This window comes from Oncorhynchus keta, chromosome 11 (assembly GCF_023373465.1).
Source record: "Oncorhynchus keta strain PuntledgeMale-10-30-2019 chromosome 11, Oket_V2, whole genome shotgun sequence".
In the NCBI taxonomy this organism is placed as follows: domain Eukaryota; kingdom Metazoa; phylum Chordata; class Actinopteri; order Salmoniformes; family Salmonidae; genus Oncorhynchus; species Oncorhynchus keta.
Genome location: NC_068431.1, coordinates 9,699,238 through 9,721,735, shown reverse-complemented (window position 1 = coordinate 9,721,735; position 22,498 = coordinate 9,699,238). Strand labels below are relative to the sequence as shown.

General features: G+C 47.0%; 1 pseudogene; it reads right to left on the bottom strand.

Moving 5' to 3' along the window:
- Nucleotides 1-4,158: 4,158 nt before the first annotated feature.
- The window catches only part of LOC118371115 (teneurin-2-like), a 474,921-nt pseudogene continuing 456,581 nt past the window's right edge, over nucleotides 4,159-22,498 (bottom strand).

Here is a 22,498-nt window from a genome sequence, read left to right as displayed (position 1 = left end):
ATTTTGTAAAAATTCATGAAACCAAATGTTTTTTTTGTCTTAATTTAAGGTTAGGGTTAGGCATTAGGGTTGGCACTGTGGGTAAGGTTAGGTCTAAAATGAGATTGTGCCAGCTAGTGACCAATCTGTAGAGCTGCCTCCAGGACAAGATTCATAACAATAAATGCCAACCTGCCTTTGTCTTCCTCCCTGTCAGTGTATATGGTGGAGGACAGGAGTCTAGAAGGCGGAGGAGGAGGAGGGGAGCACGCCTGTCTCACGGCCTGTTGGACGGTCCTGTGCTGCTGCTGCTGCTGTTTGTGGAACATGATAACCTGATCCCTGAGCCTAACAGTGTACAGCGGTTTTGACTAGGTGGAATACAGCTATGACCGGAAGTCATAGCAGGTTAGGAGAAGTAACGTAGCAGGTTAGGAGAAGTAACGTAGCAGGTTAGGAGAAGTAACGTAGCAGGTTAGGAGAAGTAACGTAGCAGGTTAGGAGAAGTAACGTAGCAGGTTAGGAGAAGTAACGTAGCAGGTTAGGAGAAGTAACGTAGCAGGTTAGCAGGTTAGCATGTTAGAAGTAACGTAGCAGGTTAGTTAGGAGAAGTAACGTAACTTAGCGTAGCATGTTAGGAGAAGTAACGTAGTTAGCAGCATGTTAGGAGAAGTAACGTAGCAGGTAACGTAGCATGTTAGAGAAGTAACGTAGCAGGTTAGGAGAAGTAACGTAGCAGGTTAGGAGAAGTAACAGCAGGTTAGCAGAAGTGTTAGGAGAAGTAACGTAGCATGTTAGGAGAAGTAACGTAGCATTAGTTAGGGTTAGAAGTAACGTAGCAGGTTAGGAGAAGTAACGTAGCAGGTTAGGAGAAGTAACATAGCAGGTTAGGAGAAGTAACGTAGCAGGTTAGGAGAAGTAACGTAGCAGGTTAGGAGAAGTAACGTAGCAGGTTAGGAGAAGTAACGTAGCAGGTTAGGAGAAGTAACGTAGCATGTTAGGAGAAGTAACGTAGCATGTTAGGAGAAGTAACGTAGCAGGTTAGGAGAAGTAACGTAGCAGGTTAGGAGAAGTAACGTAGCAGGTTAGGAGAAGTAACGTAGCAGGTTAGGAGAAGTAACGTAGCAGGTTAGGAGAAGTAACGTAGCAGGTTAGGAGAAGTAACGTAGCAGGTTAGGAGAAGTAACATAGCATGTTAGGAGAAGTAACGTACCAGGTTAGGAGAAGTCACGTAGCAGGTTAGGAGAAGTAACGTAGCAGGTTAGGAGAAGTAACGTAGCATGTTAGGAGAAGTAACGTACCAGGTTAGGAGAAGTAACTTAGCAGGTTAGGAGAAGTAACGTACCAGGTTAGGAGAAGTAACGTAGCAGGTTAGGAGAAGTAACGTAGCAGGTTAGGAGAATTAGGTTAAAGTTAGGAAAAGGGTTAGCTAAATACTCTTCTAACCGGCTACGAAGTCACTTCCGGTCACAACTGTACTCTATCTAGTCACGACCGTGAACTCCTCTGGGAGTTTCAACTGATTTTTCACTTCCTGTTTCCGTCTCTTTTTTGTGGTAACTTTATTATGCTCGCTAAATTGTTGCACACTTGACTTTGTACGTCATATGCCAAAGAAAAACAGGAACACTCAAAGTATTAAAGCAAACTTTCGTTTTTTAAAAAGATTTGTTACGTCTTCACCAAAGAAAAATGTCTCAATAAAGGATGAGTAATCAGTTGAATTAATAACAGTTGACATTTAATTGTTGTTTGTTTTTCAGATTGGAGATGTAGGAAACTCAAGTTTCTCTTTCAGTCAACAATAACAAATATTTGCTTTTCATGGTAAAGAAAACTATGTAAGGTAACTAAGGAACTTCCAAAAAAAAACAAGTTAAATCATTCAAACAACAGACTTTACTTGTTAGTCAAAGGAGGTGCTACAGTTAAAACCAGTTATAGCTGGTTTACAGTTTTACAGTTCGCTATACTAAACACATGTGTTTATGTGCCTTTTAGCTGTGTGTTTAGTCAGGTGGCTCATTTTGGGCAGTGCTCCTCACCTCACTGGCTTAAAGCTCTCACATGTAGGCTGAGTGTGGGGCCAGGGAGTGTTTGTATTTCTTTTGTATTTCAGTCATTCTGTGAGTTCAGATCTAAGCCCCGTTTATACCTGGTGCTAACATGTGTCCTGATCTTGTCCACATTCTGAATGTGCCCACATCTTTAGAACTAACTGTAGACGATAACTGATTGTGATCCCTTGTCGTGATGTGTTTAGTTCTGTATTTTTATTTTTAATCCCAGCCCACATCCACACAGGAGGCCTTTCGCCTTTTGGTAGGCCGTCATTGTAAATAAGAATTTGTTCTTAACTGACTTGCCAAGATAAATAAATAAAGATTTTCCTGACCACCTCTGGAGGTATTTTGGGACGTGTTATAATGTATCAAGATCTCTTACAAGCGTATACAGATTTGGATTATCAAACCATTTAAACCGTCCCTCTAAAATCATTGACAGGTAGCACCATTGACTCGAGGCTTTCAATATTTGTCTTAAAATAAAAATGTGAATTACACAGAAATATATACATTTTTGAGAAAGAGGATCATCAATATTAGAACCGATGACCTTCTGTCCAGTGTCTAGTCCACTGTGCCAGCCGTTTTATTTATTAGTCCGAAAGCTGTTCAGTCAGAAAGTTATAAACTTATAAACTTAGTATATTAAAAATGTGATTAGTTAAGAATGTTGGTTAAGGTTCGAAAACCAAAGTCGCAACTGGAATTTCGAACTCGCAACTTTGCAGGTCGCAGCCTGCGTTTAATGCTGCATTCGTAACCGAATGGGAAGGTGGTGATTACCACTTGTGAATTCGTAAATACCAGTTGGATGCATTCACGTGCTTTGAACTCGTTGAGAAACGGCCGATTGGCTTATGGCCAACAAGCTACGTCAACCATAAACTAAAAGTACAACTATCATGCTTGTAAACAAATGAGGTTTTCTTGCCTGGTCACAGACAGCTGATGTGTTGTGCATTGACTTTCACAAGAGAAGGGAAAAGGTGAGAGGACGAGAGCGTGTAGACGGCTTGAAGGAATACAACGAGCTGCTTGTATGTGGCTATGAAAGTAAACTGTTTTCGTGTGATCAGGGGTGTATTCATTACGCCGATTCTGTTGAAAAATGTTTCTTAAACGGAAGCAAGTGGAACGAAACGGGGATAAACATACCTGAATTTGTCCAATAGAAACTCTCGTTTGCAACTTTTAGACTAATGACTACACCCTAGATCAGCTAGATGCAGGCAAGAGTGTGCAATCTGGTATTGAATGTGTCACTGTCTGTCATCTCAAATCTTTCTTTCAACCTGTGTGCACCTATGTTGTAAACTTTCATTCATAGACTGGGTTGAAGCAACCTCATGATGAGTACAGGGAACATTGGAGTATCATGTAGTAGCCTGAACCTATTGATGTTACATTGAACTGGGTTAATGGAATATGAATGACAGTCATCCAATATGCTGTAATAGAAAAAAGGCCATGCTCATAAAAAAATGTAATGTCCTCCCTCATCTTAAACGTCACCAACCGCCACTGATGAGGCTTTAGACATGGAGCAGTGAGTTTGATCTGCATGAGGTGCAACTCGTCCAGAACATTATGACCTGCTGAGTATCTGTCCTGACCCCATGTTCTATAGATTATTTTACTGTCATGGAGGCGCTCAGGCCGATATGCAAATGGAGATGTTAATGATTACAGATGCTTGTTAGCTTGGAGCCGGACCGTTCTCGACATCACTGCTGTACTCCAGTCAGTCTTTATACGGCAGAGGTCAGGGTTCAAAGATGCTTCTGGCAGGTGATAATTAAACCTGTAAAAATAGCTTGGGAGCCATGACAACCCACTGCAGCTGACAGGAAGTGGTTTGCCTCCAATGATCTCAATTGGAATAATACAACACCCGCCTTTAATCTTAATTTACCTCAGCATTACCAAGGAAGCCAATTTTACCTGCCACTCAGCATTTGGCAGATTAATTTGCTTTGATTTATTCGCAATTTTCAAAGTTTAGGCTAATGATAAAAATAGTGGAAGTGCTGAGTGGAAGTTAGTCCACCACTGTCCCCAGGGAAGCACGTCGAACCACAGCTCCTTGCCGAAAGAGGGAAAAGAACAGCCCATGCAACATGAAAAACCAAGTTTATTCTGATAAACATCCCACATAATCCTCACCCTAGTGTAAAGAGTGGTTCATGATACCTATTCATGTACATATTGACATCCATACTGTGGTTCTTCACAGTGAAAATATACGTTTTACAGATATTGGGTGTGGTTACTAGGTTAAAAAATAAAAATAAAAAAAATAAAAAGCTCCTGTGTTGAAAGGGGAGGTTCGAGTTTGACCAATCAAATGTAAAAGGTTTGAGTTTCGACCAATCAAATGTAAAAGGTTCGAGTTTGACCAATCAAATGTAAAAGGTTTGAGTATGACCAATCAAATGTAAAAGGTTCGAGTTTGACCAATCAAATGTAAAAGGTTTGAGTATGACCAATCAAATGTAAAAGGTTTGAGTATGACCAATCAAATGTAAAAGGTTCGAGTATGACCAATCAAATGTAAAAGGTTCGAGTTTGACCAATCAAATGTAAAAGGTTTGAGTATGACCAATCAAATGTAAAAGGTTTGAGTTTGACCAATCAAATGTAAAAGGTTCGAGTTTGACCAATCAAATGTAAAAGGTTCGAGTTTGACCAATCAAATGTAATAAATAAATGTAAGTAGACACTCTTCTAGGGATTTTCACAGAACAATAGTAAAAGTCTCTTCTTTTGAGAAATGTACAAATTAGACCGCTTTCTGGACATGGATCTGTGTTGCTGAATGAATGTACACATTTAACTTGGTAATGTGTAAGGAAACAGGTTTCACAGTTGTAAAGACAAAAAAAAAAATGTAAACAATATCAAAACACGACATACACCACATTGTCCGTAACATGTTGTCTTGGGCTGCAAATATTAAATCAAAAACAAACATCGAGAATACTTTCATATTTTACAAAAAAAGAAAATAATGTCTTCCTCAATACAAATGCATCACGATTGTCATATAGTGCAAACAAAAAGAGCAAGAAAAATAAAAACGGATTAAAATAAATAGCATTTTGAGTCCATTTCTATTTTTTAAGTGAGAGAGGGCTTCCTGACTGATCTTGGTAGTCAACAACAAGTGAAAGTCTTATTTCAAAGTCTACTGCACGGGAACATACAAATCTACATACATGTCACATCCTCAGTATCTGTCTCTGTTCAATTAAACCATATATTACTATGTACGTTGAATGAAGAACAACTGAGCGTCCTTAAACATTGTTCATGGTTATGATTGGCTCTATGTTCTCCAGACAGCGGTCTGAGACAGTTGAAGAGTTGTTTAGCCATTAGAAAGAAAAGCCTTGACTGGGTTGCCATTGTCTGTGCTGTGTTGGGTACGTCTGATTAGATGTTTGAAAGCAGTTCACTTTTTCCTCATTGGCATCAATACCAACCCCCCCCAACCCCCCCCAAAAAAATGTAAAAAGATTTTCTAGTTTTTCCAAAATCCCTTTTTTTCCCCTCTTAAAAAAGTAAGTTCCTTATCGTTAGTAGTTAAGGGTGCTTTTTCTAAATCATTGTCTGAACTCATTCAGGCGCTGTTTTAACCTTCAGCAAGACATCTGTTTTGTGAGATCGTGTCCTCTCAAGATGCCCCTGCAGCACTGCCAGGGAAACCCCCTTTACTCTCCCTAGGAGATGAAGTGTCAAAGGGGCGGTGCTCTGTTACCTCTTGCCCACCTCGTTCTGTCTGAGGAACTGGATGTTGTTGCTGCTGTCTGCCAGTTCTGGGTACTGCTCCACAGGCAGCACATAGTACCCATCGTAGCCTGGCACCTTCCCTGTTGCCAGGAGCTGCTGACTCTCTCCCTCTGCCCACAGCCTCCCTCCCTCTCTGCTCTCTTTCAGATGTTGCTGCTCTCTCATCCAGGCCCCCGACAGGGCTCTCTGGTGGGCCTGCTCTAGCAGGCGACCCCTCTCCTTCTCCAGCACGTCAGCCGCTAGGCCGTAACGTACGCTCAGGGACAACGCCGCCGTGTGGATCTCCACAGTGACACCCCGGCGAGAGCGTCCGCTGACAGTCACGTTGACGCCGTTCTCCAGGGATTTCCTCCCACCACTCAGCCCCAGAGACAGCAGGTCACTGTCAGCCAGGCCCAGCTTCACAAAGAAGTGGCAGTCCTTCCCGTCTATGGTGTAGTGGGTCCCCTCCAGATAGACGGCGTTGTTCAGGACCTGGGCCACTTTACGGCTGTCCTCGCTGGCCAGGCCTGATACACCAGTCATCACATGGCCCTCCTTGATGGCCAGCATCATGCCCCGGCCCACGATGGGGATCTTGGTGCCGAACCAGTAGCCAGGCTTGTCTTGTTTGGTCCGGCGCTCCTTGTTGAGCAACCTCCCCTCCAGAGCCATGAAGGCCTGGTTGTGGCGCTCTACTGCATGCTGCACCCCGGTGATCAGCTGGAGACAGTAGAGAGTCAGGCCAGACTGTTATATTTCAATGAATTAACATCAATTACATTGAGATTCGCCTGTGTAGTCTTAGTTGGTGTAATATGTATTTTATAAATGACTCACCGGAGCCGTCTCGCAGTCCTGGCTCGCCAGTAGTTCATAAGGTGGGTCAACAAAATCCATGGGGTGTCTGGGGAAGCCTGGTATGATGTTACTGAGCTGGAAACCAAACATCACCAACCAGCTCTTCACGTCTGCAAAATAGAATTGAAACACGTCAAGATGTCACAACACAATGAGATGTCCGGAGACACCTGAAACCCCACCTCTTTAAGGAATACCTAGGACAGGATAAGTAATCCTTCTCACCCCCCTTCTGGAGACACCTGAAACCCCACCTCTTTAAGGAATACCTAGGACAGGATAAGTAATCCTTCTCACCCCCCCTTCTGGAGACACCTGAAACCCCACCTCTTTAAGGAATACCTAGGATAGGATAAGTAATCCTTCTCACCCCCTTCCGGAGACACCTGAAACCCCACCTCTTTAAGGAATACATAGGATAGGATAAGTAATCCTTCTCACCCCCCCTCCCCCTTCCGGAGACACCTGAAACCCCACCTCTTTAAGGAATACCTAGGATAGGATAAGTAATCCTTCTCACCCCCCCTTCCGGAGACACCTGAAACCCAACCTCTTTAAGGAATACCTAGGACAGGATAAGTAATCCTTCTCACCCCCCTTCCGGAGACACCTGAAACCCCACCTCTTTAAGGAATACCTAGGATAGGATAAGTAATCCTTCTCACCCCCCCTTCCGGAGACACCTGAAACCCCACCTCTTTAAGGAATACCTAGGATAGGATAAGTAATCCTTCTCACCCCCCTTCCGGAGACACCTGAAACCCCACCTCTTTAAGGAATACCTAGGATAGGATAAGTAATCCTTCTCACCCCCCCCTTCCGGAGACACCTGAAACCCCACCTCTTTAAGGAATACCTAGGATAGGATAAGTAATCCTTCTCACCCCCCCTTCCGGAGACACCTGAAACCCCACCTCTTTAAGGAATACCTAGGGTAGGATAAGTAATCCTTCTCACCCCCCCTTCCGGAGACACCTGAAACCCCACCTCTTTAAGGAATACCTAGGATAGGATAAGTAATCCTTCTCACCCCCCTTCCGGAGACACCTGAAACCCCACCTCTTTAAGGAATACCTAGGATAGGATAAGTAATCCTTCTCACCCCCCTTCCGGAGACACCTGAAACCCCACCTCTTTAAGGAATACCTAGGACAGGATAAGTAATCCTTCTCACCCCCCCCTTCCGGAGACACCTGAAACCCCACCTCTTTAAGGAATACCTAGGACAGGATAAGTAATCCTTCTCACCCCCCTTCCGGAGACACCTGAAACCCCACCTCTTTAAGGAATACCTAGGACAGGATAAGTAATCCTTCTCACCCCCCCTTCTGGAGACACCTGAAGCCCCACCTCTTTAAGGAATACCTAGGATAGGATAAGTACTCCTTCTCACCCCCTTCCGGAGACACCTGAAACCCCACCTCTTTAAGGAATACCTAGGATAGGATAAGTAATCCTTCTCACCCCCCTTCCGGAGACACCTGAAACCCCACCTCTTTAAGGAATACCTAGGATAGGATAAGTAATCCTTCTCACCCCCCTTCCGGAGACACCTGAAACCCCACCTCTTTAAGGAATACCAAGGATAGGATAAGTAATCCTTCTCACCCCCCCCCCCTTCCGGAGACACCTGAAACCCCACCTCTTTAAGGAATACCTAGGATAGGATAAGTAATCCTTCTCACCCCCCCTTCCGGAGACACCTGAAACCCCACCTCTTTAAGGAATACCTAGGATAGGATAAGTAATCCTTCTCACCCCCCTTCCGGAGACCCCTGAAACCCCACCTCTTTAAGGAATACCTACAATAGGATAAGTAATCCTTCTCACCCCCCCTTCCGGAGACACCTGAAACCCCACCTCTTTAAGGAATACCTAGGATAGGATAAGTAATCCTTCTCACCCCCCCCCTTCCGGAGACACCTGAAACCCCACCTCTTTAAGGAATACCTAGGTAGGATAAGTAATCCTTCTCACCCCCCCCCCCCTTCCGGAGACACCTGAAACCCCACCTCTTTAAGGAATACCTAGGATAGGATAAGTAATCCTTCTCACCCCCCCCCCCTTCCGGAGACACCTGAAACCCCACCTCTTTAAGGAATACCTAGGATAGGATAAGTAATCCTTCTCACCCCCCCTTCCGGAGACACCTGAAACCCCACCTCATTAAGGAATACCTAGGATAGGATAAGTAATCCTTCTAACCCCCCTTCCGGAGACACCTGAAACCCCACCTCTTTAAGGAATACCTAGGATAGGATAAGTGTAATCCTTCTCACCCCCCTTCCGGAGATACCTGAAACCCCACCTCTTTAAGGAATACCTAGGACAGGGTAAGTAATCCTTCTCACCCCCCTTCCGGAGACACCTGAAACCCAACCTCCTTAAGGAATACCCAGGATAGGTTAAGTAATCCTTCTCACCCCCCTTCCGGAGACACCTGAAACCCCTCCTCTTTAAGGAATACCTAGGATAGGATAAGTAATCCTTCTCACCCCCCCCCCTTCCGGAGACACCTGAAACCCCACCTCTTTAAGGAATACCTAGGATAGGATAAGTAATCCTTCTCACCCCCCTTCCGGAGACACCTGAAACCCCACCTCTTTAAGGAATACCTAGGACAGGATAAGTAATCCTTCTCACCCCCCTTCCGGAGACACCTGAAACCCCACCTCTTTAAGGAATACCTAGGATAGGATAAGTAATCCTTCTCACCCCCCTTCCGGAGACACCTGAAACCCAACCTCCTTAAGGAATACCTAGGATAGGATAAGTAATCCTTCTCACCCCCCTTCCGGAGACACCTGAAACCCCACCTCTTTAAGGAATACCTAGGATAGGATAAGTAATCCTCCTCACCCCCTCCCCCTTCCGGAGACACCTGAAACCCCACCTCTTGAAGGAATACCTAGGATAGGATAAGTAATCCTTCTCACCCCCCTTCTGGGGACACCTGCAACCCCACCTCTTTAAGGAATACCTAGGATAGGATAAGTAATCCTTCTCACCCCCCTTCCGGAGACACCTGAAACCCAACCTCCTTAAGGAATACCCAGGATAGGACAAGTAATCCCCCCCCTTCCGGAGAGACCTGAAACCCCACCTCTTTAAGGAATACCTAGGATAGGATAAGTAATCCTTCTCACCCCCCCTTCCGGAGACACCTGAAACCCCACCTCTTAAGGAATACCTAGGATAGGATAAGTAATCCTCCTCACCCCCTCCCCTTCCGGAGACACCTGAAACCCCACCTCTTGAAGGAATACCTAGGATAGGATAAGTAATCCTCCTCACCCCCCCCCCCCCTTCCGGAGACACCTGAAACCCCACCTCTTGAAGGAATACCTAGGATAGGACAAGTAATCCTTCTCACCCCCCCCCCCTTCCGGAGACACCTGCAACCCCACTTCTTTAAGGAATACCTAGGATAGGATAAGTAATCCTTCTCACCCCCCTCCCCTTCCGGAGACACCTGAAACCCCACCTCTTTAAGGAATACCTAGGATAGGATAAGTAATCCTTCTCACCCCCCCCCCTTCCGGAGACACCTGCAACCCCACTTCTTTAAGGAATACCTAGGATAGGATAAGTAATCCTTCTCACCCCCCCTTCCGGAGACACCTGAAACCCCACCTCTTTAAGGAATACCTAGGATAGGATAAGTAATCCTTCTCACCCCCCTTCCGGAGACACCTGCAACCCCACCTCTTTAAGGAATACCTAGGATAGGATAAGTAATCCTCCTCACCCCCCCCTCCCCCTTCCGGAGACACCTGAAACCCCACCTCTTTAAGGAATACCTAGGATAGGATAAGTAATCCTCCTCACCCCCCTCCCCTTCCGGAGACACCTGAAACCCCACCTCTTTAAGGAATACCTAGGATAGGATAAGTAATCCTTCTCACCCCCCTTCCGGAGACACCTGCAACCCCACCTCTTTCAAGAATACCTAGGATAGGATAAGTAATCCTTCTCACCCCCCTTCCGGAGACACCTGCAACCCCACCTCTTTAAGGAATACCTAGGATAGGATAAGTAATCCTCTCACCCCCCCCTTCCGGAGACACCTGCAACCCCACCTCTTTAAGGAATACCTAGGATAGGATAAGTAATCCTTCTCCCCCCCCCCCCCCCCTTCCGGAGACACCTGAAACCCCACCTCTTTAAGGAATACCTAGGATAGGATAAGTAATCCTTCTCACCCCCCTTCCGTTGAGACACCTGAAACCCCACCTCTTTAAGGAATACCTAGGATAGGATAAGTAATCCTTCTCACCCCCTCCCCCTTCCGGAGACACCTGAAACCCCCTCTTTAAGGAATACCTAGGATAGGATAAGTAATCCTTCTCACCCCCCTTCCGGAGACACCTGCAACCCCACCTCTTTAAGGAATACCTAGGATAGGATAAGTAATCCTCCTCACCCCCTCCCCCTTCCGGAGACACCTGAAACCCCACCTCTTGAAGGAATACCTAGGATAGGATAAGTAATCCTTCTCACCCCCCTTCCGGAGACACCTGCAACCCCACTTCTTTAAGGAATACCTAGGATAGGATAAGTAATCCTTCTCACCCCCCTTCCGGAGACACCTGAAACCCCACCTCTGTAAGGAATACCTAGGATAGGATAAGTAATCCTCCTCACCCCCCCCCCCTTCCGGAGACACCTGAAACCCCACCTCTTGAAGGAATACCTAGGATAGGATAAGTAATCCTTCTCACCGCCCCCCTTCCGGAGACACCTGCAACCCCACCTCTTTAAGGAATACCTAGGATAGGATAAGTAATCCTTCTCACCCCCTTCCGGAGACACCTGAAACCCCACCTCTTTAAGGAATACCTAGGATAGGATAAGTAATCCTTCTCACCCCCCTTCCGGAGACACCTGCAACCCCACCTCTTTAAGGAATACCTAGGACAGGATAGGTAATCCTTCTCACCCCCCTTCCGGAGACACCTGCAACCCCACCTCTTTAAGGAATACCTAGGATAGGATAAGTAATCCTTCTCACCCCCCTTCCGGAGACACCTGAAACCCCACCTCTGTAAGGAATACCTAGGATAGGATAAGTAATCCTCCTCACCCCCCCTCCCCCTTCCGGAGACACCTGAAACCCCACCTCTTGAAGGAATACCTAGGATAGGATAAGTAATCCTTCTCACCGCCCCCTTCCGGAGACACCTGCAACCCCACCTCTTTAAGGAATACCTAGGATAGGATAAGTAATCCTCTCACCCCCCTTCCGGAGACACCTGAAACCCCACCTCTTTAAGGAATACCTAGGATAGGATAAGTAATCCTTCTCACCCCCTTCCGGAGACACCTGCAACCCCACCTCTTTAAGGAATACCTAGGATAGGATAGGTAATCCTTCTCACCCCCCCTTCCGGAGACACCTGCAACCCCACCTCTTTAAGGAATACCTAGGATAGGATAAGTAATCCTTCTCACCCCCCTTCCGGAGACACCTGCAACCCCACCTCTTTAAGGAATACCTAGGTTAGGATAAGTAATCCTTCTCACCCCCCCCCCCCCTTCCGGAGACACCTGCAACCCCACCTCTTTAAGGAATACCTAGGTTAGGATAAGTAATCCTCCTCACCCCCCTTCCGGAGACACCTGCAACCCCACCTCTTTAAGGAATACCTAGGATAGGATAAGTAATCCTTCTCACCCCCCTTCCGGAGACACCTGCAACCCCACCTCTTTCAGGAATACCTAGGATAGGATAAGTAATCCTTCTCACCCCCCTTCCGGAGACACCTGCAACCCCACCTCTTTAAGGAATACCTAGGATAGGATAAGTAATCCTTCTCACCCCCCCCCCTTCCGGAGACACCTGCAACCCCACCTCTTTAAGGAATACCTAGGATAGGATAAGTAATCCTTCTCACCCCCCTTCCGGAGACACCTGCAACCCCACCTCTTTAAGGAATACCTAGGATAGGATAAGTAATCCTTCTCACCCCCCCCTTCCGGAGACACCTGCAACCCCACCTCTTTAAGGAATACCTAGGATACGATAAGTAATCCTTCTCACCCCCCCCCCTAAAAGATTTAGATGCACTATTGTAAAGTGGCTGTTCCACTGGATGTCATAAGGTGAATGCACCAATTTGTAAGTCGCTCTGGATAAGAGCGTCTGCTAAATGACTTAAATGTAAATGTTTTTAAGAACAGGTCATAAAGGAAAACAAACACTAATCGTCGTCACCTGTCACGTAGCTCTTGACGTCTATCATGTCACTGAGTGGGTTGTTGTTCTTGAACATGTACAGGTTGAACGGGACGGGCTCCTTGCCGATCTTAGGTAGGAGTTTATGGTCTGGTGCAGTCCATCTGCCTGCCAGCACATCGTAGTCTCTCTGGCCAAAGTGCACCAGCTTGGTGAGGGGGTCGTAGAGTCCTCCGTGGAAGCCCACCACCATGTCGAAGTCAGGGTTGGAGTCGTGGTACACCTCCCCGTAGGCAGTGTACTGGAGCTGCTTGACCATGTGTCCGTTGCTGCTGAACACGGCGAGCGGCGTGCCCGTGTTGTCCGCGCCGATGTAATACTCCTCCCCGCCGGTCACCTCCATGGCAAACAGATGACCCTGCAGGTCGTAGTAGAACGAGGTGATCTCCCCTCCGGAGTGGTTGTACACGTGGGTGATCCTGCAGGGGTAGTTGAGGTCAGCGTAGAAGAACTGCAGGTGCTCTCCCTCGTTGGTCTTCCTGGAGACGCGGCGGCCCAGGCCGTCGTAGCGGTAACGCACGCTCCACCCCGCGGGCGTGCGGCTGTACGCCTGCTCCAGCAGCCCGTTGGAGTTGTAGTTGAACACGTCGGCGCCGCGCTGGCTCAGGACGCCGTCCTCGTCCACGCGGTACTGCATGTCGCCCAGGCGGGTGATGCGGTCTCGCAGGTCGTAGCGCAGCGGTAGCAGGCGGGCGCTGTTCCCAGGGTTCAGCAGGTGCAAGTTGCCGTTCAGGTCGTAGCTGTAACGCCAGGTGGACCAGTCGTTGACCTTGACCCCGACAAGCTGGCCGTCACCGTCGTACTCATAGCGGTACTGTGTGGTGTTGGCATACGGCCCGATCTTCAGCTCTCTCTTGATGACCCGGCCCATGCTGTCATACTGCACTGTCATCCAGTACATGAGCGAGCGGAAGATCTCGTACTGCACCTCTTTGATGCGGCCGTGGGCATCAAAGTGCTTGCTGAGGGTCATCACTGCCGTGGTGATTATCTGGTTGATGTCATAGTAGATAATGCCAAACTTGCCAAAGTGCTCCACCTTGCCTGAGATCTCGTCGTAGCGGTAGAGGTCTAAGGGCAGGGGCGTCTCACCGATCACAGGCTTGATGCTGGCCACACGGAAGCTGTTGTCGTGGTAGGTGTAGTCGAAGCGGGCGTTGACCATGCCCTCTTCAGAGAAGCGATACATCTGTCTGTCCACTAGGGGGCCTATCTTCCGGTAACGGATGGTGCAGGAGAACCCCCCGCTCTGCAGGTTGACCATCTTCAATACGCCGGTCGTATCGTCGTAGCCGAACGTAACGGCTGTGCCGTCGTACAGAACCTCAGACAGCTTGGCCAGCTTGCCGTACCTGTAGATGACGCGTCGGCCCGTGCCCAGGTAGAAGGTGGCACGCGGTCGTCCGTCCTCGCTGAAGTCGTGGATGACGGTGGCGTTGCTCTCGGGAGGGTTGTAGATGTTGCGGATGTAGCCGATGGAGACGTGGGTGGACATGGTGTGTCTGGCCATGCTGGGCATGGTGACAGAGGTGAGACGCCCCGAGGTGTCAAACTCAAACACGTACTGTTTCTGACTCTGCTGGAGGAGCAGCACCATGGACTGAGGAGAGATGGGAAAGAAAAGGCATATTTACTATTTGATTCTGTACTGTAGTCTGGACACCTTGAAAAACATAAACAACAAAACTCAGAGACAGGCAAGAGTGGAAAACTGTCTGGCACTTTGTTCCCAGGCAACTAACAGTACACACACAGACACACAGAGACACACAGAGACACACAGACACAGAGACACACAGAGACACACAGAGACACACAGAGACACACAGAGACACACAGAGACACACAGACACACAGATACACATAGATACACAGAGAGACACAGAGAGACACGCAGACACACAGACACACACACACACACAGAGACACACAGAGACACAGATACACAGAGAGACACAGAGACACACAGAGACACAGAGACACACAGATACACAGAGAGACACAGAGACACACAGACACATAGAGACACACAGACACACAGACACACAGAGACACACAGAGACACAGATACACAGAGAGACACAGAGACACACAGAGACACAGAGACACACAGATACACAGAGAGACACAGAGACACACAGACACATAGAGACACACAGACACACAGACACACAGAGACACACAGACACACAGAGACACAGAGACACACAGACACATAGAGACACACAGACACACAGACACACAGAGACACACAGAGACACACAGACACACAGATACACAGAGACACACAGAGACACATAGATACACATAGATACACAGAGAGACACGCAGACACACAGAGACACACAGAGACATAGAGACACACAGACACACAGATACACAGAGACACACAGAGACATAGAGACACACAGACACACAGATACACAGAGACACACAGAGACACACAGATACACATAGACACACAGAGACACACAGACACACAGATACACAGAGAGACACAGAGAGACACGCAGACGCACAGAGAGACACAGAGAGACACGCAGACACACAGACACACACACACACACACACAGTAGTGTATCAGAATGCCTCACCCTGTCCAGATAGCTGAAGCTCCACACCTTGCCGTCCACAAAGGTGCGTGATGCATTACATTAGTCACTCCTCTGGCTCATGGAAGCCATTCTGCAGGCCCACAGGCGTCCGGTGGGAGAGAGAGGAAGGACATTGACCATTAGCCAGGCTGCTGCTGGGCAGCCAGGTGGCCGGACGTCTCTGCTGGTCATACATGATCCTCAGCGTGAACTTACGGTGGTCGTCATAGATCTTCTCTGTGCGAGTGTTGCGGTCAAAATCAATGGAGAGGAGGTTCCTGCCGTGGGCCTGTGGAGAGAGAGGAAGGACATTACATTAGTCACAGATACCTGTGGAGAGAGAGGAAGGACATTACATTAGTCACAGATACCTGTGGAGAGAGAGGAAGGACATTACATTAGTCACAGATACCTGTGGAGAGAGAGGAAGGACATTACATTAGTCACAGATACCTGTGGAGAGAGAGGACATTACATTACATTAGTCACAGGTACCTGTGGAGAGAGAGGAAGGACATTACATTAGTCATAGATACGTGTGGAGAGCGAGGAAGGACATTACATTAGTCACAGATACCTGTGGAGAGAGAGGACATTACATTACATTAGTAACAGGTACCTGTGGAGAGACAGGAAGGAAATTACATTAGTCACAGGTTACATTAGTCACAGGTACCTGTGGAGAGAGGGAAGGACATTACATTAGTCACAGGTACCTGTGGAGAGAGAGGAAGGACATTACATTAGTCACAGGTACCTGTGGAGAGACAGGAAGGACATTACATTAGTCACAGGTACCTGTGGAGAGAGAGGAAGGACATTACATTAGTCACAGGTACCTGTGGAGAGACAGGAAGGACATTACATTAGTCACAGGTACCTGTGGAGAGAGAGGAAGGACATTACATTAGTCACAGGTACCTGTGGAGAGAGAGGAAGGACATTACATTAGTCACAGATACCTGTGGAGAGAGAGGAAGGACATTACATTAGTCACAGGTACCTGTGGAGAGAGAGGAAGGACATTACATTAGTCACAGGTACCTGTGGAGAGAGAGGAAGGACATTACATTAGTCACAGATACCTGTGGAGAGAGAGGAAGGACATTACATTAGTCACAGATACCTGTGGAGAGAGAGGAAGGACATTACATTACATTAGTCACAGGTACCTGTGGAGAGAGAGGAAGGACATTACATTAGTCACAGATACCTGTGGAGAGAGAGGACATTACATTACATTAGTCACAGGTACCTGTGGAGAGACAGGAAGGACATTACATTAGTCACAGGAACCTGTGGAGAGAGAGGAAGGACATTAGTCACAGGTACCTGTGGAGAGAGAGGAAGGACATTAGTCACAGGTACCTGTGGAGAGAGAGGAAGGACATTACATTAGTCACAGATACCTGTGGAGAGACAGGAAGGACATTACATTAGTCACAGGTACCTGTGGAGAGAGAGGAAGGACATTACATTAGTCACAGGTACCTGTGGAGAGAGAGGAAGGACATTACATTAGTCACAGATACCTGTGGAGAGACAGGAAGGACATTACATTAGTCACAGGTACCTGTGGAGAGAGAGGACATTACATGAGTCACAGGTACCTGTGGAGAGAGAGGAAGGACATTACATTAGTCACAGATACCTGTGGAGAGAGAGGAAGGACATTACATTAGTCACAGGTACCTGTGGAGAGAGAGGAAGGACATTACATTAGTCACAGGTACCTGTGGAGAGAGAGGAAGGACATTACATTAGTCACAGGTACCTGTGGAGAGAGAGGAAGGACATTACATTAGTCACAGGTACCTGTGGAGAGAGAGGAAGGACATTACATTAGTCACAGGTACCTGTGGAGAGAGAGGAAGGACATTACATTAGTCACAGGTACCTGTGGAGAGAGAGGAAGGACATTACATTAGTCACAGGTACCTGTGGACCTGAGAGAGGAAGGACATTACATTAGTCACAGGTACCTGTGGAGAGAGAGGAAGGACATTACATTAGTCACAGGTACCTGTGGAGAGAGAGGACATTACATTAGTCACAGGTACCTGTGGAGAGAGAGGAAGGACATTACATTACATTAGTCACAGGTACCTGTGGAGAGAGAGGAAGGACATTACATTAGTCACAGGTACCTGTGGAGAGAGAGGAAGGACATTACATTAGTCACAGGTACCTGTGGAGAGACAGGAAGGACATTACATTAGTCACAGGTACCTGTGGAGAGAGAGGAAGGACATTACATTAGTCACAGGTACCTGTGGAGAGAGAGGAAGGACATTACATTAGTCACAGATACCTGTGGAGAGAGAGGAAGGACATTACATTAGTCACAGGTACCTGTGGAGAGAGAGGAAGGACATTACATTAGTCACAGATACCTGTGGAGAGAGAGGAAGGACATTACATTAGTCACAGATACCTGTGGACCTGTCACAGGACCTGTGGAGAGAGGAAGGACATTACATTAGTCACAGATACCTGTGGAGAGAGAGGAAGGACATTACATTAGTCACAGATACCTGTGGAGAGAGGAAGGACATTACATTAGTCACAGATACCTGTGGAGAGAGAGGAAGGACATTACATTAGTCACAGGTACCTGTGGAGAGAGAGGAAGGACATTACATTAGTCACAGGTACCTGTGGAGAGAGAGGAAGGACATTACATTAGTCACAGATACCTGTGGAGAGAGAGGAAGGACATTACATTAGTCACAGATACCTGTGGAGAGAGAGGAAGGACATTACATTAGTCATTACATTGTGGAGTCATTACATTAGTCACAGGTACCTGTGGAGAGAGAGGAAGGACATTACATTAGTCACAGGTACCTGTGGAGAGAGAGGAAGGACATTACATTAGTCACAGACATTACATTAGTCACAGGTACCTGTGGAGAGAGAGGAAGGACATTACATTAGTCACAGGTACCTGTGGAGAGAGAGGAAGGACATTACATTAGTCACAGATACCTGTGGAGAGACTGGAAGGACATTACATTAGTCACAGGTACCTGTGGAGAGAGAGGAAGGACATTATATTAGTCACAGGTACCTGTGGAGAGACAGGAAGGACATTACATTAGTCACAGATACCTGTGGAGAGACAGGAAGGACATTACATTAGTCACAGGTACCTGTGGAGAGAGAGAGGAAGGACATTACATTAGTCACAGGTACCTGTGGAGAGAGAGGAAGGACATTACATTAGTCACAGGTACCTGTGGAGAGAGAGGAAGGACATTACATTAGTCACAGGTACCTGTGGAGAGAGAGGAATTACATTAGTCACAGGTACCTGTGGATTACATTAGTCACAGGTACCTGTGGAGAGAGAGGAAGGACATTACATTAGTCACAGATACCTGTGGAGAGAGAGGAAGGACATTACATTAGTCACAGGTACCTGTGGAGAGAGAGGAAGGACATTACATTAGTCACAGGTACCTGTGGAGAGAGAGGAAGGACATTACATTACATTAGTCACAGATACCTGTGGAGAGACAGGAAGGACATTACATTAGTCACAGGTACCTGTGGAGAGAGAGGACATTACATGAGTCACAGGTACCTGTGGAGAGAGAGGAAGGACATTACATTAGTCACAGATACCTGTGGAGAGAGAGGAAGGACATTACATTAGTCACAGGTACCTGTGGAGAGACAGGAAGGACATTACATTAGTCACAGGTACCTGTGGAGAGAGAGGAAGGACATTACATTAGTCACAGGTACCTGTGGAGAGACAGGAAGGACATTACATTAGTCACAGGTACCTGTGGAGAGAGAGGAAGGACATTACATTAGTCACAGGTACCTGTGGAGAGAGAGGAAGGACATTACATTAGTCACAGATACCTGTGGAGAGAGAGGAAGGACATTACATTAGTCACAGGTACCTGTGGAGAGAGAGGAAGGACATTACATTAGTCACAGGTACCTGTGGAGAGAGAGGAAGGACATTACATTAGTCACAGGTACCTGTGGAGAGAGAGGAAGGACATTACATTAGTCACAGGTACCTGTGGAGAGACAGGAAGGACATTACATTAGTCACAGGTACCTGTGGAGAGAGAGGAAGGACATTACATTAGTCACAGGTACCTGTGGAGAGAGAGGAAGGACATTACATTACATTAGTCACAGGTACCTGTGGAGAGAGAGGAAGGACATTACATTAGTCACAGGTACCTGTGGAGAGAGAGGAAGGACATTACATTAGTCACAGGTACCTGTGGAGAGAGAGGAAGGACATTACATTAGTCACAGGTACCTGTGGAGAGAGAGGAAGGACATTACATTAGTCACAGGTACCTGTGGAGAGAGAGGAAGGACATTACATTAGTCACAGGTACCTGTGGAGAGAGAGGAAGGACATTACATGAGTCACAGGTACCTGTGGAGAGAGAGGAAGGACATTACATTAGTCACAGGTACCTGTGGAGAGAGAGGACATTACATTACATTAGTCACAGATACCTGTGGAGAGAGAGGACAGGACATTACATTAGTCACAGGTACCTGTGGAGAGAGAGGAAGGACATTACATTAGTCACAGGTACACAGGTACCTGTGGACCTGAGAGAGGAAGGACATTACATTAGTCACAGGTACCTGTGGAGAGAGAGGAAGGACATTACATTAGTCACAGGTACCTGTGGAGAGACAGGAAGGACATTACATTAGTCACAGATACCTGTGGAGAGAGAGAAGGACATTACATTAGTCACAGGTACCTGTGGAGAGACAGGAAGGACATTACATTAGTCACAGATACCTGTGGAGAGAGAGGAAGGACATTACATTAGTCACAGGTACCTGTGGAGAGAGAGGAAGGACATTACATGAGTCACAGGTACCTGTGGAGAGAGAGGAAGGACATTACATTAGTCACAGGTACCTGTGGAGAGAGAGGACATTACATTACATTAGTCACAGATACCTGTGGAGAGAGAGGACATTACATCACATTAGTCACAGGTACCTGTGGAGAGAGAGGAAGGATATTACATTAGTCACAGGAACCTGTGGAGAGAGAGGAAGGACATTACATTAGTCACAGATACCTGTGGAGAGAGAGGAAGGACATTACATTAGTCACAGATACCTGTGGAGAGAGAGGAAGGACATTACATTAGTCACAGGTACCTGTGGAGAGAGAGGAAGGACATTACATTAGTCACAGATACCTGTGGAGAGAGAGGACATTACATGAGTCACAGGTACCTGTGGAGAGAGAGGAAGGACATTACAATAGTCACAGGTACCTGTGGAGAGAGAGGACATTACATTAGTCACAGGTACCTGTGGAGAGAGAGGAAGGACATTACATTAGTCACAGGTACCTGTGGAGAGAGAGGAAGGACATTACATTAGTCACAGGTACCTGTGGAGAGACAGGAAGGACATTACATTAGTCACAGGTACCTGTGGAGAGAGAGGAAGGACATTACATTAGTCACAGGTACCTGTGGAGAGACAGGAAGGACATTACATTAGTCACAGATACCTGTGGAGAGAGAGGAAGGACATTACATTAGTCACAGGTACCTGTGGAGAGAGAGGAAGGACATTACATTACATTAGTCACAGGTACCTGTGGAGAGAGAGGAAGGACATTACATTAGTCACAGGTACCTGTGGAGAGAGAGGAAGGACATTACATGAGTCACAGGTACCTGTGGAGAGAGAGGAAGGACATTACATTAGTCACAGGTACCTGTGGAGAGAGAGGAAGGACATTACAATAGTCACAGGTACCTGTGGAGAGAGAGGACATTACATTAGTCACAGATACCTGTGGAGAGAGAGGAAGGACATTACATGAGTCACAGGTACCTGTGGAGAGAGAGGAAGGACATTACATTAGTCACAGGTACCTGTGGAGAGAGAGGAAGGACATTACATTACATTAGTCACAGGTACCTGTGGAGAGAGAGGAAGGACATTACATTAGTCACAGGTACCTGTGGAGAGAGAGGAAGGACATTACATGAGTCACAGGTACCTGTGGAGAGAGAGGACATTACATTAGTCACAGGTACCTGTGGAGAGAGAGGAAGGACATTACATTAGTCACAGGTACCTGTGGAGAGACAGGAAGGACATTACATTAGTCACAGGTACCTGTGGAGAGAGAGGAAGGACATTACATTAGTCACAGGTACCTGTGGAGAGACAGGAAGGACATTACATTAGTCACAGGTACCTGTGGAGAGAGAGGAAGGACATTACATTAGTCACAGGTACCTGTGGAGAGAGAGGAAGGACATTACATTACATTAGTCACAGGTACCTGTGGAGAGAGAGGAAGGACATTACATTAGTCACAGGTACCTGTGGAGAGAGAGGAAGGACATTACATTAGTCACAGGTACCTGTGGAGAGAGACAGGAAGGACATTACATTAGTCACAGGTACCTGTGGAGAGGAGAGGAAGGACATTACATTAGTCACAGGTACCTGTGGAGAGAGGGAAGGACATTACATTAGTCACAGATACCTGTGGAGAGAGAGGAAGGACATTACATTAGTCACAGGTACCTGTGGAGAGAGAGGAAGGACATTACATTAGTCACAGGTACCTGTGGAGAGACAGGAAGGACATTACATTAGTCACAGGTACCTGTGGAGAGAGAGGAAGGACATTACATGAGTCACAGGTACCTGTGGAGAGAGAGGAAGGACATTACATTAGTCACAGGTACCTGTGGAGAGAGAGGACATTACATTACATTAGTCACAGATACCTGTGGAGAGAGAGGACATTACATCACATTAGTCACAGGTACCTGTGGAGAGAGAGGAAGGATATTACATTAGTCACAGGAACCTGTGGAGAGAGAGGAAGGACATTACATTAGTCACAGATACCTGTGGAGAGAGAGGAAGGACATTACATTCATTAGTCACAGGTACCTGTGGAGAGAGAGGAAGGACATTACATTAGTCACAGGTACCTGTGGAGAGAGAGGAAGGAC